The 6,548-nt window shown below is 44.5% G+C and overlaps 2 non-coding genes across 2 annotated transcripts; both read right to left on the bottom strand.

The window, feature by feature from the left end:
• Positions 1-743: 743 nt before the first annotated feature.
• On the bottom strand, positions 744-836 carry trnay-gua (transfer RNA tyrosine (anticodon GUA)). The gene is made up of 2 exons: positions 800-836; positions 744-779 (listed from the first exon to the last, which is right to left on the bottom strand). It is a non-coding gene; the product is annotated as a tRNA-Tyr (tRNA).
• Positions 837-4,418: 3,582 nt separating this feature from the next.
• Positions 4,419-4,511, bottom strand: trnay-gua (transfer RNA tyrosine (anticodon GUA)). The gene is made up of 2 exons: positions 4,475-4,511; positions 4,419-4,454 (listed from the first exon to the last, which is right to left on the bottom strand). It is a non-coding gene; the product is annotated as a tRNA-Tyr (tRNA).
• Between the last annotated feature and the right edge of the window lie 2,037 nt (positions 4,512-6,548).

The following is a 6,548-nucleotide window of genomic DNA, read 5'->3' as shown; positions in this document are numbered from 1 at the left end:
AATCAAGAGCTTTGCTGCCCCTTGACCACTCTGTACCCAAACAAACAGTGAAGTTTAGGAAGTTCATGGGCTATGGAATCGCTGACAACACTCTTGTTTCTGTATAATTGCACCAAGACAAACGGTGAGTGGAGAATATAATCAACGATCCCACTACTTCTCACATGCCAAGTGAGCGCTCTACCAGTTGAGCTAATTCCTCGTTTGCTGTTTGTAAATCGCCCTTCACAGTTCCCGCCTCGCACTCGCCTCCAAGCTGCTCCACGACCAGCAGAGAAATCTTGCCTTGGGTTGCCGCACCCTGAATATATGAAATACTTTGCTCCAATCAGCGGTATCGAGCATCAGCAAGTGAGGAACAGCAGAACGGGAAGTCACAGTAATCATGAATGATGCTGAGAAGAGCCCGAGCCTGCGGAACGAAGATGAGGTCACTGGAAAGCAACAGCCGCCCGAGCTTGAGGGAGCAGCGTGAGCCCTGACTGACTGACTGATCGAAGACCTTTTTGCCTGAAATTGAGGGCGATTTGAAGTGTTGCTGCTCAAAGGCACTCCCTGCTGGTGAGCAGAGGGAAATGCTCGAGTGAAACAGCCGTGCTTGGGCAGAAACAGAAAGCTTTCAGGTTTGAGAAAGGAAAAGTGGTGTCCTGTGACTCAGTGGCAACATGTTAATCTGGAAGGTGCCTGTAAAGTTCAAAGAGCGACCTTGAGGTAATTGCTGCTTATTCCAAAAGCACACTCACTCCTTCGAGCCGGAATTGAACCAGCGACCAAAGGATTACTTCAATTGTTTAATTCACTACAGTCCTCCGCTCTACCAGCTGAGCTATCGAAGGGAAGTGATAAAAATTGATGTCTGTGGTGATTATTCACCGTGTGCCTGTTGACATGTTCAGACTCATGGACTCCAGTGCTGATCGAAGACTTCTTTCACCTGAAAGCGAGAGCTGAGTGTTTTGAAGTATTGCTGCTCAAAAGCACTCCCTGCTGGTGAGCAGAGGCAAAACAGCCTTGTTTGGGCAGACACAGAAAGTTTTGCGGCTTGAGAAAGGAAAAGAGGCGTCCTGTGCCTTCGTGGCAACATGTTAATCTGTAAGGTGCCTGTAAAGTTAAGAGAGCGACCTTGAACTAACTGCTGCTTATTGCAAAATCACGCATACTCCTTCGAGCAGGAATTGAACAAATGACGTAAGGATGACTTTATCTTATTTTCCACGACAGTCTTGTCGCGCTACCAGCTGAGATATCGAAGGGAAGCGGCAAAAATGTTTCACTTTGGTGATTGTTCACCGTGCACCTTTGACACACCCGGACTCGTGGATTCCAGTGCTCATGACTGAGGCTGACTCGGGACCTGCTCATACCGCAGTGCTGTGGGAGTGTGAGCTGCTCTGTGTTCTCCACAGTCTGGGCCAGTGACACAATGAATAATGTGACTGATTATTGATCTGGAGATTGTGGGTTTAAGTTTACGGAGGGTGTCAAGTGGAAGGCCGGGCCTGGAGAGCATTGGAATAGTCGAGTCTAGAAGCAAACAAAGGCACGGATGAGGGTTTCAGCAGCAGAACTTCATTCTGGCAGTTGGGATTTGTTTCTGCTGATGTTAATAACCGCTATAACTGGGCTGAAATTCAATATTCTGGATCTATGTCAAATAAATCAACTTTGTTACAAACGGAATGGTTCAATTACTTGCTGAATTCAAGATAAGAGACTAATTGATGTCCTAATTACCGATTATTATGCCTATTCTCCTTTCTCACTTCAGATTATTTCAGCTCGCATACCTTCAATTACTCTCATGGCCAAGTCCCAGTTCCCCGGTCCTTCCTGGTTGCCTTATCCAGCCTTCAGATCCATGGAAGGTATCGGTAATGTACCCGGGATCACTAAACACAAAACCCAGTCTGTGAATCACTTTCAGCAACTGGACTTATCGTGTGTCCCACAGCATCTCTCTCACCTTCAATGCGTGAATAGAGCATCAGGCCTGGAAATCTCGTCTTCAATTTAAATACACTCATCAAATGTATTTAACAAAATACAAACAAGTAAACACATCACGGACCAATAATCCAGCACTAAATTCAAAGGAGTAAGTCTGTTATCAAACTCCTTGAGTGGACAGAATAAAGAAAAATCCCAACTCTAAGATTCCCTCGAATCCTTTGCAAATACCTTACAAATCTTGACAATAATCAACAAGTCTAATTTAATGTTGACCTTTATCTTGAGTGGGGTTGGAATACAGAAGTGATGCTTCAGTTGTAAAGAACCTTGGTCAGACCCCATCTGGAGAACTGGGCACTGAACCTAAGGAGAGATAAATCGGCCTTGGGAAAGATACAGTGCAGATTCACCAGAATGATGCCGGGGTTAAAAGGATTAAATTATGAGGATAGGTGGCATGAACTTGGTTTTTATTCCCATGAGTTTGGAACATTGAGATGTGATCTCACTGAGGTGTTTAAAATAATAAAGGTAGACAATAAGGTAGATACAGAGAAATTATTTCTTCTGGAGGGGGAATCCAGAACAAGTCAGTAATATATATCAAGAATAGCAGTGGTCCCAGAATCGACCCCTGGGGAACACCACTGTATACCTCCCTCCATTCCGAAAATCAGTCATTCACCACTACTCTCTGCTTCATGTTATTCAGCCAATTCTGTATCAATGCTGCTACTGACCCTTTTATTCCATGGGCTTCAATCTTGATGACAAGCCTATTATGCGGCACTGTATCAAACGCCTTTTGAAAGTCCATACACACCACATCAACTGAATGGTCCTCATCGACCCTCTCTGTTACCTTGTCAAAAAACTGTATCAAGTTAGTTAAACACGATTTGCCTTTAACAAATCCGTGCTGGCTTTCCCTAATCCTTGTCCAAGTGACTGCTAATTCTATCCCGGATTATCGTTGCTAGAACTTTCCCCACTACCGAGGTTAAACTGACTGGTCTGTAGATGCTGGGTTTTATCATTCACCCTTTCTTGAACAAGAATGTAACATTTGCAATTCTCCAGTCCTCTGGCATCACCCCCATACCATGGGATGTTTGGAAGATTATGGCCAGTACCTCTGCAATTTCCACCGTTACTTCCCCCAGCAAAGTAGGATGCATCCCATCCGGACCAGGTGACGTTTCTACTTTAAGTACAGACAGCCTTTATAGTACCTCCTCTTTATGAATTTTTCGCCAATCCAGTATCTCAACGACATCTTCCCTTACTGACACTTTGGCAGCATTTTCTTCCTTGGGAAAGACAGATGCAAAGTATTTATTTAGTGCCTCCGCCATGCCCACTGCCTCCTATTGCTACTTGCTCACTCTATCCTGGGCCAGTGGTGCAATGGATAACGCATTTGACTAAAAATCACAAGATTATAAGTTCGACTCCAATTAGGCTTGGATTTTTTTTTTGCAAACTGTGCATTATTTTATGGCCTTCAATACCTTGTAAGCTGTCCTACTTGCTGGTGCTGCCGGGCTGCATACCTGGTAAGTGCCTTCTTAGTGCAGCAAGCAGTGCATCAGTGTCATAATTTGAAAGTCCTGAATTCAATCTTCACAGAAGACATCAAGGATTACGAAGCTTTTTTTTTCCATCTCTCACCTCATCTTTCCATCTTTGCTGCAGAGCAAAATCAAGAACTTTTGCTTGCTGCAGCACATCAAAAGATTTGCTGCCCCTTGACCTCTCTGTACCCAAACACACAGCAAAGTTTAGGAAATACATGGGCTATGGAATCACTGACAACACTTGTTTCTGTATAATTGCACCAAGACAAACGGTGAGTGGAGAATATAATCAATGATCCCACTACTTCTCACATGTTAAGTGAGCGCTCTACCAGTTGAGCTAATTCCTCGTTTGCTGTTTGTAAATCGCCCTTCACAGTTCCCGCCTCGCACTCGCCTCCAAGCTGCTCCACGACCAGCAGAGAAATCTTGCCTTGGGTTGCCGCTCCCTGAATATATGAAATACTTTGCTCCAATAAGCGGTATCGAGCATCAGCAGGTGAGGAACAGCAGAACGGGAAGCCACAGTAATCATGAATGATGCTGAGAAGAGCCCGAGCCTGCGGAAGGAAGATGAGGTCACTGGAAAACAACAGCCGCCCGAGCTTGAGGGAGCAGCGTGAGCCCTGACTGACTGACTGATCGAAGACCTTTTTGCCTGAAATTGAGGGCGATTTGAAGTGTTGCTGCTCAAAGGCACTCCCTGCTGGTGAGCAGAGGCAAATGCTCGAGTGAAACAGCCGTGCTTGGGCAGAAACAGAAAGCTTCACGGTTTGAGAAAGGAAAAGTGGTGTCCTGTGACTCAGTGGCAACATGTTAATCTGGGAGGTGCCTGTAAAGTTCAAAGAGCGACCTTGAGGTAATTGCTGCTTATTCCAAAAGCACACTCACTCCTTCGAGCCGGAATTGAACCAGCGACCTAAGGATTACTTCAATTGTTTAATTCACTACAGTCCTCCGCTCTACCAGCTGAGCTATCGAAGGGAAGTGATAAAAATTGATGTCTGTGGTGATTATTCACCGTGCGCCTGTTGACATGTTCAGACTCATGGACTCCAGTGCTGATCGAAGACTTCTTTCACCTGAAAGCGAGAGCTGAGTGTTTTGAAGTATTGCTGCTCAAAAGCACTCCCTGCTGGTGAGCAGAGGCAAAACAGCCTTGTTTGGGCAGACACAAAAAGTTTTGCGGCTTGAGAAAGGAAAAGAGGCGTCCTGTGCCTTCATGGCAACATGTTAATCTGTAAGGTGCCTGTAAAGTTAAGAGAGCGACCTTGAACTAACTGCTGCTTATTGCAAAATCACGCATACTCCTTCGAGCAGGAATTGAACAAATGACGTAAGGATGACTTTATCTTATTTTCCACGACAGTCTTGTCGCGCTACCAGCTGAGATATCGAAGGGAAGCGGCAAAAATGTTTCACTTTGGTGATTGTTCACCGTGCACCTTTGACACACCCGGACTCGTGGATTCCAGTGCTCATGACTGAGGCTGACTCGGTACCTGCTCATACCGCAGCGCTGTGGGAGTGTGAGCTGCTCTGTGTTCTCCACAGCCTAGGCCAGTGACACAATGAATAATGTGACTGATTATTGATCTGGAGATTGTGGGTTTAAGTTTACGGAGGGTGTCAAGTGGAAGGCCGGGCCTGGAGAGCATTGGAATAGTCGAGTCTAGAAGCAAACAAAGGCACGGATGAGGGTTTCAGCAGCAGAACTTCATTCTGGCAGTTGGGATTTGTTTCTGCTGATGTTAATAACCGCTATAACTGGGCTGAAATTCAATATTCTGGAACTATGTCAAATAAATCAACTTTGTTTCAAACGGAATGGTTCAATTACTTGCTGAATTCAAGATAAGAGACTAATTGATGTCCTAATTACCGATTATTATGCCTATTCTCCTTTCTCACTGCAGATTATTTCAGCTCGCATACCTTCAATTACTCTCATGGCCAAGTCCCAGTTCCCCGGTCCTTCCTGATTGCCTTATCCAGCCTTCAGATCCATGGAAGGTATCGGTAATGTACCCGGGATCACTAAACACAAAACCCAGTCTGTGAATCACTTTCAGCTACTGGACTTATCGTGTGTCCCACAGCATCTCTCTCACCTTCAATGCGTGAATAGAGCATCAGGCCTGGAAATCTCGTCTTCAATTTAAATACACTCATCAAATGTATTTAACAAAATACAAACAAGTAAACACATCACGGACCAATAATCCAGCACTAAATTCAAAGGAGTAAGTCTGTTATCAAACTCCTTGAGTGGACAGAATAAAGAAAAATCCCAACTCTAAGATTCCCTCGAATCCTTTGCAAATACCTTACAAATCTTGACAATAATCAACAAGTCTAATTTAATGTTGACCTTTATCTTGAGTGGGGTTGGAATACAGAAGTGATGTTTCAGTTGCAAAGAACCTTGGTCAGACCCCATCTGGAGAACTGGGCACTGAACCGAGAGAGAGATCAATCGACCTTGGGAAAGATACAGTGCAGATTCACCAGAATGATGCCGGGGTTAAAAGGATTAAATTATGAGGATAGGTGGCATGAACTTGGTTTTTATTCCCATGAGTTTGGAACATTGAGATGTGATCTCACTGAGGTGTTTAAAATAATAAAGGTGGACAATAAGGTAGATACAGAGAATTTTTTTCTTCTGGAGGGGGAATCCAGAACAAGTCAGTAATATATATCAAGAAAAGCAGTGGTCCCAGAATCGACCCCTGGGGAACACGACTGTATACCTCCCTCCATTCCGAAAATCAGTCATTCACCACTACTCTCTGCTTCATGTTATTCAGCCAATTCTGTATCAATGCTGCTACTGCCCCTTTTATTCCATGGGCTTCAATCTTGATGACAAGCCTATTATGCGGCACTGTATCAAACGCCTTTTGAAAGTCCATACACACCACATCAACCGAATGGTCCTCATCGACCCTCTCTGTTACCTTGTCAAAAAACTGTATCAAGTTAGTTAAACACGATTTGCCTTTAACAAATCCGTGCTGG

The sequence above is a fragment of the Heptranchias perlo genome, chromosome 20, assembly GCF_035084215.1.
Source record: "Heptranchias perlo isolate sHepPer1 chromosome 20, sHepPer1.hap1, whole genome shotgun sequence".
Taxonomy (NCBI): domain Eukaryota; kingdom Metazoa; phylum Chordata; class Chondrichthyes; order Hexanchiformes; family Hexanchidae; genus Heptranchias; species Heptranchias perlo.
The sequence above is the reverse complement of the archived record's forward strand: the minus strand, read 5'-3'. Positions and strand labels throughout refer to the sequence as shown.